This window comes from Bactrocera latifrons, unplaced genomic scaffold, assembly GCF_001853355.1.
Source record: "Bactrocera latifrons isolate USDA-ARS-PBARC rearing strain unplaced genomic scaffold, ASM185335v1 scaffold_34, whole genome shotgun sequence".
Taxonomy (NCBI): domain Eukaryota; kingdom Metazoa; phylum Arthropoda; class Insecta; order Diptera; family Tephritidae; genus Bactrocera; species Bactrocera latifrons.
The window spans coordinates 143,684-155,989 of record NW_017536979.1 but is presented as its reverse complement, the minus strand read 5'-3'; the positions used below and the strand labels follow the sequence as shown (position 1 = coordinate 155,989).

Sequence of the window (12,306 nt, the reverse complement as noted above, 5' to 3'; positions counted from 1 at the left end):
TTTAAAACTTAAATGTATGTTTGTGTTTAAATATAAGTATATTTAAAGTAACATGAGTATATATGAGTATAAAGCGAAGTAGGAAAGCAGAGTGTAACTTGTGCAAATGTTTTAAGAACTGACATATTTACTATTATTTCATAACTGAGGAATGCACTGCGACCTTAGGTCTATTGTGCCCTCTCCTAACTCACAGGGACTCGCTTAGCTCCAGCATGTTGACGAAGTTCAGGGCCTGCGACCTGCGCCTACAGACTGCAATGCAGTCGATTAACAGGTGATCCGGGGTTTCAGGGTCCCTGACGCAAAACCGACAGTTGGCGCAAGATGATAGGCCCATGTTAGCTAAGTGCCTTTTCAGCTTGCAGTGGCCGGTATAAAATGCAACCAGGATCCTGAGTTCGTTTCTTGAGAGGTTAATTAGCGATTTAAACCTCTTTTATTTTTTATACCCCCAAATAGCAGCTTGGCATGACGCATGCCGTGCGCTCGCTGCCAATACCTCTCCCTGCACACTCTTTCTTCCCACCGCAATGAATGGTTCGGGCCCAACCATACTGGTGGAGGCTGCGGAGCGGGCTAGCTCGTCAGCCAGTTCGTTGCCGGCTATGCCCCTGTGGCCGGACACCCAGATTAGGTGCACCTGGTTCTTTGCAGCTAGGTTGTTCAACCGTTCTCTGCACTCCTGCACCAATAGCGATTTGATCTCGTAGGAGGAGATCGCTTTTAGTGCCGCTTGACTRTCGCTAAGTATAGCTATGCGCTCGTTGCGATAGTTGCGGTGGAGGTTTATCTCTATACACCGACTTATAGCCAGGACTTCAGGAAAAATACTCGGAAAGCTTCCCATCGGAATGGATAGCTTGGTACGCGGGCCTACAATACCCGACGTTTTTGAGCCGTCGGTGTACCACCTCAATGCACTATCCCTTAGCATTTGCTCAAGAGAGGGGCCGTTCCACTCACTCTTGCTACCGAAAGTAACCTTAAACCTTTTCGTGAAATGAGTTGATTTAGTAATGCCTACCGGAACTTAACTGACGGGTTTCTGCTAACCAGACATCGAGAAAACATCTCTAAACTTGGGAAACTACTCCTTTTTTAAACTCACAAGTATCCGCTATGCATTTTTGACTTTTCAAGATAGTCAGAAAGCACTTTAACTTAAATTTGCAAAACAGACAATAGTCAAAAGAAGTGATAATAGTAAATAGGTAATAATTTAGGTAATAATAAGAAAATTAATATTCCTTTTGAAATTTAGAATAAGATTTTCGAAGGCAACATAGTGATTCTAGGGTGTATTTTCTTGCATTTTCTTTTTAGCTTCCTTCGATTCCGCTGTGGCCTGGCACCCATACCAGTCTAATCACTAAGACAAAGCATTGAAAGCGAGGTTAGTCACTCTTTGACCAAGGCTAGTACCGCTGATACTGACAGTAAACCCCTCCAGCAACCCGCCACAAGCATTGACCCGTCCATGAAGAAACTCACTGCCCATTTTTTTCGTGTTCTACGAGATCTCCAAAGGCCCAAAGAAAAGTTCTCCACTGGTGTAGTAATACCGGCCTTCTCCGCGTATAAAACTTAAATAATATTCTCTTCAAACGAGAAGTTAATGATATTTTTGATCCGGTCAAGAGTTAAGGATAGGTTTTTGTGTAGATTACTTTAGGTACGCAGAAGAAATTTGATAGTGACCGTTTATAAATAAATTGAAAATGCTGATTGAACTAAGCGTTTACATTTTAGGAGGCTGTAACTCAAAAACTGAGATATTGATTTTAAATTTCAGAATGTTATTTTTAAAGGTATGCTCTATCGAATCATTAAAAAATTGATTTTTTTTTTTCATTTTCACCCTAGATGTACCCTTAATATCGAATAGAGTCTCAAAAATCGATAAAAATCATATCTACATAACAGCGCCACCTATTGAATCTTCTTAAGTAGGATCCAAAAATTATTTGAATGTAGAATGGTGGACCAGATACGCGTGACTACAGCAAAGCTACTCAAAAAATATATTTTCTACAAAAAATTGTTAAATTTAATTCCATTTGTTGACTTTTAAAACAATTTCAGATCTTTTGTAAACTAACTACGAAAAATAAATAGAAGATCGTAAGTTTATGCATTACAATTTGTACACTTTTTCGCGAATAGTCTCACTTATGGCCGATTTGTCAACATCTACATATGTGTATATATACATACTTGTATTTACTTTTTATATATAAATATGCATGTGTACTCAAAAGTGCAAAAAGCAGTCATCATCTCATAAATTCATATGCAGCAGCATAAATAGCACATACATATGTATGTATATACACACATATTTACAAACTGATATATGTGTGCGTGTGAAATAATACAAAATCGAGGTCGTGCGCGTTTGGAGGCATTTGCGGCCAGACCGAGGTCGTGTGCCAACAAATTGGTGTGTTTGTTGATGTTGTTTCTCACATACTGACATCCAGCCCCAAAATGCTCATTACAAGCAGCTTTATTTGGTTTGGTTGTGCCGCATAATGCTCGCCTATGCATATTGCCACACTAATGCCCACAATAGGTGATAACGTTTAAACTAAAATAACTGACAGGCACCACAACATAAGACTTAACTAACTTTGTCTGTGATTAATTACTGAAACAACAACAAATTGATTTATTGGAAACTAATAATCTCACAGTCATGGTTTAATAGCGATTGCATTTCCGTCTTTCAAAATTTTCTTATACAATTATAGCGCATAACCTATATATTTATTAAAATTTATCAATATTTGTGTCGACGAAGCATATTCGCTGTGAGTACATTCAGCAAGCAGAGTTTGTAAACTTATTTGAGTATCGGATAGTGATATCAGAACTTTAGCATATTGGCCTTACTAGTAGAAGTAGTTTCATGTTAAAATCGATTTGGAAGTGATTTATTGTGTTGTTCACTAATTAATTGCATTTTCTATTGGATTTTAAACACAATTTTTTTATTGTAAAATAGTTTATGAAATTATATATTCCCCCACATTCAACACCTTTCCACAAGAGTTTGATTCCACACTCTTAAAATGTTTGATCCTGGCAGACCAAAAATTGGTCCAAGTGGTTTTTGACGTTCTGATTTGAGGAGAAGGTTCCGAATCTAACTAATTTTGCAGAGACGAGATCAAGTAATAGTCCGAAAGTACCAAGTCTGGAAAATATTTTGGAATTCATTCTGCAAAAGTCTTCATCAAACTTGTATGAAGTTTCGCATTGTCCTTGTGGAACACTACACTTTTCCTATTGATCAATTTTGGTTTCTTCTATTTGAGTGCAGCATACAATTTAACCAGCTCATCATAATAAACCTCAAAATTAATCGTAGTATTGTCGGGCAAAAGCTCAAAACACACGATCTCCTTGAAATCCATGCCAAAAAGACAACATAATATTTTTTGCTGACTATCGGCCGCCGAAGTGGTTTTACTCACTTTTTGTTCTACTTGTATAAGAACGTTACAAGCAATTTTTTTTTTTTTTGTCTGTTCTGTAAGAAACTGAGGAATCCATATGTCAAGCTTCGAAATTAATCCTAGACGTTCCATGTACTTGTGAACAGTCGCATTAGACAAATTAAATTTTTCAGTAATCTCTCGAGTTGTTATTCGGCGATTTGCATCGACCAACGACTTTATTGTATGATTATATCATGGCGCATCCTCAAAATCGAAACTGTCGGAAGGAAATTTTGGAAACCATTCTGTCATTGACGTTCGGTCAACACATCTTCTCTGTACACATCACATAATTTTCTTCTTGCTTAAAGGCCATTTTTGCTCTTTTGATAGTTTTCGATGTTCCATCTTCGATTGGGCACCAAATAAAAGCTGTTCCAAAGAAATTTGAGAAAATGTTTTGCAAATAAGCCTTAATATATCAGCTGTTCAAATGTATACCGTTAAAGCGGTTAAGTGCGAAGTTTGCTTCGAAAAAATTCAATAAAAATAGCTGTTGTCTTCGAATGAAATTACTTAGCGAACGACTCAACATAACTGCACAATCCTCCTGATAAGAGATAAGCATATTTAGACAATGAAAGAATAACTTTGTGCCGATTAAAGTTTAAAAATATTTATCAAGAAAAAACGTTAACTGCGACTGCACCGAAGCTAATATACCCTTCACAGGTGCATTTCTTTTGGTAACTATGTTCAACAATTTTAATCCATATCAACTTTTGTGAAGATACCACGTCAAATGCGAAAGTTTTCCATACCAGCACTTGATTCCAATCGTTAAGTTTGTATGGCAGCTATATGTTATAGTTAACCGATCTGAACAATTTCTTCGCAGATTACATTGTTGCCTTAGGAAATAATCTATACCAAATTTCGTGAGTATATCTTGTCAAATGCGAATGTTTTCTATACCAGCACTTGATTCCAATCGTTAAGTTTGTATGGCAGCTATGTGTTATAGTTAAGCGATCTGAACAATTTCTTCGCAGATTACATTGTTGCCCTAGAAAATAACCTGTGCCAACTTTGGTGAAGATACATTGTCAAATGTGAAAGCTTTCCATACAAAAACTTGATTCCGCCTGTTCAGTTGGTATGGCAGCTATATGTTATAGTGGTCCGACATCGACAGTTCCGCCAAATCAGCTTCTTGAAGAGAAAATGACATGAGTAAATTTCAAAACGATATATTAAAAACTGAGGCACTATTTCGTATATATACAGACAGACAGACAGACAGGCAGACAGACAGACAAACAGACTGGCGGACTGACGGACCTGGCTAAATCGACTCAGCTCAACGTACTGATCATTTAGATATAGTCTTTATAGGGTCTCCGACGCTTCTTTCTGGGTGTTACAAACTTCGTGACAAACTATAACAGGTTGAAGTTTGATAAGAAATACAAAAGACTTTTTCGACTACGCAATATTTTTGTTTTTTTACAAAATCATAATTTTGGGTTTCGATTTCCTTTAATTAATTTTTTTATTATTTATACATAAAATATTTATTATTCTAAAGAGTTGAAAAAGTTCGATTCAGCGAGTTTGCTCACTTTCCCACTAATCCGACTTTCTACCAGTGTTTTATTAAAACGAGGTCAAAACACGAATTATGGCTTTTTCCAATTACAGTTACATAAACTCATATATATTTACGACCGTGTATGAAAAGTGATTTTAATAACTTTTAACTTTATTTTCACAACACACTCAACACAAGTTGAGAAAATCGCTAATCGTTTTAGCGTGCAATAAAATATACAACAAATTAGATAATTGCTTACTGAGTGAATGTACATACATATGTTTGTACGTATGTGTGTCTAGCTCAACTAATGTAAAATAAGGGCAACAAACTGATCTTGTGCAACTGCCAAATGAAAATTACAACAACTTTAATATTTTATATTTTTATTGACACTAATGCTGATCACTGAGCAGAAATTTGGAAATTCAGAGATAAGGCATAAAATGGAAAATTAAATGCAAATTAATTCCATAAAGCATTGTCCCAAAAATAGTTTTTTTTTTCAAGTTAAAATATGTTCTACAATAAAATGCGACGGTCTTCCTTAATCTTAGTAAAAAAAAATTTAATTTGAAACATTTTGGTTTTGAGTAATGGTAGAAAGAACACAAAATAAAAGAGCACAAAAGAAGCATAAATAAATTTAAAGTTTTTTGATCAAATGAAGAATACGAAAACCACCAATCCCCATTCATTGTTAAAATACCGAAACATTTTAAGAATTTAAAAATCTCTCCCGCAGTGGTTCTAAATAAAATGTTTAATTAATGGCTTTTGCTCAGCATAAGTCTTTAACTACACACGATTCTATGAAAAAGCATAATTTTTTCAAATTCCAGTTCCTCACTGACTGCCATTAGAAGCAATTACATAAGAGAAAATATGCTAATAAAGAACAGTAAAAAATGCACAATTAAAATGGGGAATCACTAAATAAAAGTAAGCAGAAAATATTTATGGAAAAGTGCATGAAGACCCGCAGCACAAAGCTGACATAAAGACAGCTAACCAGCAGTTGTGAAGAGGAGAGTTTCACCACCAACAAGCCAAAAAGCCATACAGCCGTAGGAAGATTTGCTGCCGCACAGTGTGTGTATGTTGTTTTTTACTGCATTTTCAAATTGGTTTTATCACTTTTTACCCGTTCCATAAATGCGTCTATAAATGAGGCAAGCAAAACGAATCGCGCAAGTGCTTACATTTGCATGCCAGTGCGCCAGCAGATGTGCGATTTTCCGGCTATATGTGTATGTGTGTATGTTTGTGTTTATAGTTATTGCTAGAGTTTGGAGCAAAGCAAGGCAACGAGTGGATGTCAAAGTAAGCTGCGTGAAAAGTCAAAATGAAATCTTACGCAGCGGTCGTCAAAAGTGCAACTGTTAATGAGGACACCGTGCATTTGTATGTGGAATTGTGTGTGCGTTGATATTAGCGCACACTCTATTGCAAAAGTCTACGCTCATTCGGTGAGCCTCTAGCGTTGCAATATTGCCGCACACTGCCGCTTCATCTTAGTTACATTTTAATTACCCCGCTTATTTAACGACAGACCGAGTGACTCCAAACTGGCGGTTGCAATGGCCGCATAAAGATTACTAAACGGCTATAGCTCATAGGCGTCAGCCACGAAATGCCTTAGTCATTGATGACCTGCTGCCTGACTGCTAGCGCACACCGTATGTATGTATAATAAGCGATATTGTCTTCCTATTTTGCAACGTTTTATCTCTTTGCGTTTAAGATAAATATGCAACTAATGTGGCACATAGCCCGAAGAATTTGTCAATAAAAAACCAATCAAGCCAAGCTGGACCAAAACTGGCTTTGCGAAAATTTTCACATTAGCTAAAAATCGAATGACGGAAATGTTTATGAACATATTTCGGAGAAAAACAAATTTACGAAAATCTTAATTACTTTAAGCCGGTGTGGGTATTAATCCCATTCACCAATTTTTCAATGAATCATGAAATGCCAAAAAAGATATTATTATGGTTGATTTAGTAGTTTTTTGTTGTTTTGAATCTCGTAAATAACGGTAACATGCTCACTTTTCAAACCAAAGCTACCCGTTAAGCATGTGAAGCTTTGAGCCAAAGATAGGTTTTGTGGCTTAACTTGAGCCTTAGTTTCATCATACATATCCTCATATTTTTCTATTAACGGTAATTTGTGGATTTTGATTTTTACAGAACCAGTCACCTTAGAGTACCAATGCACATTCTAAACACATAGTTTTTGTGTACAGATGGACGGACAAACAGATCTCTTGAATTTAACTCGGGTTGCCATGTTGATCACTCTGATATATTGCGTAGTCGAAAAAGTCTTTTCGTATTTCTTATCAAACTTCAACTTATTTTTTTTTTTTCATATTTATAATAAACTTTAACGAACCAAATATGTAACATTTTGGTCGACAACTTTTTGACACTTTTCCTCTATAGACATTTTTCCATCAGTGCAAAACTTTTATGGTTTCTCGACGAAAAACTGCGACAAGTAATTTTCGCAGGCTTCATTTGAAGCCAACTTTACTCCATTAAGGGAGTCTTGCATTGATCGAAATAAAAGGTAGTCCGATGGTACAAGGTCAGGGCTATATGGTGGATACATCGAAACTTTCCAGCAAATCTCTCCCAGTTTTTGCCAAGTCATCAAATATGTGTGTGGTCTAGCGTTCTTCAATTTCATCAGTTGTTGACAGTAAAATATAGAATCAATTGTTCCACCAGGCTGGAGCAGCTCATAGTGGATGATTCCTTTCCAATCCCACTAAATACTCAGCATAATTTTTCGCGGTGTCAATTCCGGCTTTGCGACCATTTTTTGAGTTTCGCCACGCTTGGACCATGATCCTTTTAGCACATTATTGTCATATTTTATCCACCTTTCGTATCCTGTTACCATTCGCCTATTGTTACCTATTGACGAAATACAAAAAGAATTTTTCGACTACCAAGTATCCTTGTTAAAATTCACTCTACAAATTGTTTGATATATAGAGAAAATGTACTGACATGAAACCCTTCCTTATGTATTGGTTGAATCAATATAAATTATATAAAATTTATGCTCTTCACCATAGTCTGACCCATTAAATAATAAAGACTGCCAAAATAAAAATTATCTTGCCCCACATATTCACATCTCTCCTGATCTTCTACTAAGTGCTACATATTCACTCGCATTTTCCATTTCAATTATCGGGCAATCAATAATCACCCGATTGATAAGTGAACAGCTATATTGATCGCTGAATGAGTAAATTTGTTATAGCCGCAATCGCTTATAAATCGCCACCGAACAGTCGAATCAATCATATGGAATAGATAAATCTTGATGGGTTAATAATTCGTTGCATTTGGCTTCCCCCTTTCGCTTTAACGCACGCCAGACCGGCAATCAAGCAACCAACAGACAAGCATCCAAGCAGTCGACTAGTCCACCGGCCAAGCGCTGACCAACTCCGCCTGACGCGCGCATACACGTACACTTATGCTGCTGTGACTTGCTTGAGAAAAATTAAGTAGAGGCTGAAAAGAAAACCCCACAGATATAAATATTGAAATGCATAAATGGCAAAGTGGGCAAAACGAAAATCGTGCGAACAAATGCTGCGCCAACTCGGAAAACCAGTAAGCCCAGTAACCGCATAGCTGGGCGGCGATTGTCGAATATCTGCGCAACGAGACGAAAACACATATTAAACACATTGGCCTACCAACCCGTGAGGCCTGCCGCATCAACAGCTATTAAAGGCAGAAATATGTGCAACACACGAGTGTGCAGTGCTAAACCCGAACGCAGGCGCAGCTGTGGTCTTAGCAAGCATAAGCGCTGCTACTACGAGTATATTAAATTGCCAGCCGCGTTTTAAAATCTATAAATGCCGCCTAAGAATCGCAGCCATAGTGCAGCGAATAGTAAGTGCGCAGATAATGCCGAGTTTAGGCGGTTCCAAACGACCCAATAGGAAATATTTGTATATGCGAAAATTGTAATATTTTACTTGGAATTACGTGACCTTTTATATCAGAGAAGCGAATGAGGGTTCATAGTTCAACCAGCTTCTCGTACCTGCCACGGACAGTCAAGCTTACCTTTACATTACGTTTAGAGGAAAATAGTGTCGTCGTATTAGTTGGAGCATGCATCCTATGTCGAGTCTCTTATTAACAAAACTGATTCGACCTCTCCATCTCCTCCAAGGTACTTTTCCAACGTACGAAAGAGTCAAAATTAATCAAATTAAAGAATCGCGGTGTGTCTGTTCCTTCTATGGTCAGAGTCCCTATGATCAGAATGTGTTTTGTTTACAGCAAGCCCGAAAAATGAATCAAATAGATCAATAAATCCTTAATATTTCTAATGCACAGCTGCGAAAATAATAACCAGAGGACCAACTAGCTGTAAGGCGCAGCTGTGAAGCAGCTGTGAACTATACAATTTTGATGGAGATATTCTAATATGTGGCACATTTCGGGTTATTGAATATGTTTTCCTGGCAGCTGCCACTGTTGTTTTGAATATAAACTTCTGCATAGAAAAATTGAACACGTGTCTATTGTGATTTTCTTGCTGATAGTTAGTCCAAAAGTGTCCAAATGGAACAAATTTTTTCAGCAACTGCAATCACTAAAACTATTTCTGAAAAGTAGAGCTACCATTTGCTGATACGATTATGAATTCTGATAGATTCCAGTAAGCATTTTTTTTTTTTTTTTTTTTTTTTTTTTTTTTTTTTTTTTTTTTTTTTTTTTTTTTTTTTTTTTTTTTTTTGGTTTTTCTCTACTTTCTTCATATCTTCACATGCTTACGTCTCCGCGGTCAAACATCGACCCTTCAGCGGCTACGTATACAGTAAGCATTTGTCCACCTCGGGGTTTGGTTGGCTTACCGGCCGAATGCCTTCTCGCTTTGCCGTGAAATGCTAAATCTATAGAAACTTTTAAATTTATGCGCATAACTCTCTTCCAATACTGTCGTATGTAGCACACACATACATACAAATATTAATGTATGTATATTTCGACTTCTACAGCTACTGCATAGTTTCGCTGGGCAAATGACCTTCTCTTGCGCACAGCTGCAGATGGTCTAGCATTTATTTTTAATCTATTCTCGGCACAGCCGCTGCTGCTTTGCTTCTTATTCTAAGACTGGATGCACTGCTGCCGTTCGTACGCCATGAAATGAAAAATTATGCGCGAAATCAAGTTTTGGCGTGGCTGTGTCCAGGAATGCGCTCGTTCGCCAGTTTATTTCGTGCGACCGCAGCAACCAGGCAGCTAAGCGGTGGGGTGCTGGGACCCGCTTTGGGCATGCGCGTATTCCTAGTTCCCAGTTTGGCTAGCTGGCGGCCTACCTGTGGCTAGATGCGAGGCAGCTGTGCAGCTGTGCAGCAACTGGCGCTGCTGCATGCAAATTTTTTCGCAAACCGGCTGCTGGCCGCCACCATCCAGCATTCTATTTGGTTTTTGGAGCGAGTGCTGAGCAGATTTTATTTGTTATATGAGCATCGCTTTACGCTCTCTGAATTCTCTTCACTCCAATATCTTAGATTGTGCCTTCTTACTAAACAGCTTCGATTATACTCAACGTTGGTTAATGCAACTTTTGCTGTCTTACCCACATTTGCTAAATCCGTAAAATTGAGCGTGTTGCATAGCTGCGCCCAGCTGACTTTACTTGCCACAAACCGCAGCTAATTCCCTTCAACAAAAACAGTCGTCAGCGAACTGCGTTGGACACTTATAAAAATTATCGTAGGCACAGCATCAACAGGCGCCTCCACTGCAGCTGCTGATTGTGTGGCAATTTCACGCCTTGTGTCCCACACTGAACACACGTACTTATTGAGTTTGTTGCAAATTGACGTCAATTACTTTATTGCCGCAGCAGTCGACAATCAGTTCGTTTCATTTGCGCCCCCTCACATTTGCCAGTGCTGGCTGAGGTGCAATGAAACGCTTGTTTGTCACTTAAAGTTTGCTGCTTAACTCTTTCGTGTGCCACCCTCTCCGCCGGTTGGCTGCGCTTGTGCAACATCGATTGTACGTGATGTATCTATGAGTGTGTTTGCGTCTGTGGCCGTCTGGTGGTCTAGTGAATGTGCATTCCCCGCTCATTATGTAAGTGAAAAATTTTAAGCTGCCGCAATATTGAGGCATTCGCCTCTTGCCGTGGGCTCCATCTCTTTTGTCATAACCTCTTTTCAGTTGGCAAGTAATCACCACGCGCACTGTTGTTGTTTTCTCTGGTATCCATGGAGCTTACAAGTTTTTCGTAGTTTTACAAGTACTTGCAAAGTCACATTAAAGTTTCGCTTGTCCAAAAGAGTTAGCTGCTGGCATGGCCTTTGCACTGTTTCAACAAACCTCATCTCATGTGAGCTCACAAGGTTTTTGAAGAAAACTGAAAAATTCCTGATTTCATACTTCTTATGGGCTAGGTCCTTGCGATTTAGAAAGCTTTTGCTCTAAGGAGTTCAAAAGATGGAAAGTAAAACAACTTGTTTGAATTTGTAGTTAGAAGACCAGACAAATCAAGTAAACCGTCCAGATACTCATAACGACCCATAAATATAGGAAGAAGACAGTGCACAGAGTGATGCACCTTTTTAGTTATATGATCGAAATTCTCTCCTTTCTCTTTTATTTCGAGCATGAAGCTTGTAAGACCTACAAGTTATTCAACGTCTCCGTTTTTATAGCGTGAACGGGGTATATCTTGGGTAGTCGAAAAAGTTTTTTCGTATTTTGTCAATAGATTTCGTTGCAGTCGTATATCTCCAGTGCTACCAATCACGTTGTGAATAACCATATAATATAAAATATGAGATGAGAAAAAAATTAAATTGGGGGATGTTGAAAAAAAGTTACAGCTGTTCAAAAATGAGTGAAAATAATGAAGAAATTCGCTATATTTTGAAAGTTTTGTATAAAACTGAAAGAATGACACGCAAGCCACCAAAGAAATTTGTGAAGTTTACGGAGACGATGTTGTATCAGTTCATGTACCACAACAATGGTTCGCTCGATTCCGTTCTGAAAATTTCGATGTGAAAAATGCACCTCGCTCTGGTCGACCTATCGTTGAAAAAGTCGATGAAACTATGGAAAAGATTGGCCAAGCCCGTCACATAAGCAGCCATGAAATCGCTAAGGAACTTAACATTCATCAAAAAACGGCTTTGAACTATTTAAAAAAGGCTACTTACAAAAGAAAGTTCGATGTCTGGGTACTACATGAATTGTCTGTGAA

General features: G+C 38.0%; 1 protein-coding gene across 1 annotated transcript in view; it reads left to right on the top strand.

Annotated features, from left to right (window-relative positions):
• LOC108971388 (putative uncharacterized protein DDB_G0282129) overlaps positions 1 to 12,306 on the top strand; it is a 46,244-nt gene that overhangs the window by 1,133 nt on the left and 32,805 nt on the right. The window lies entirely within an intron of this gene.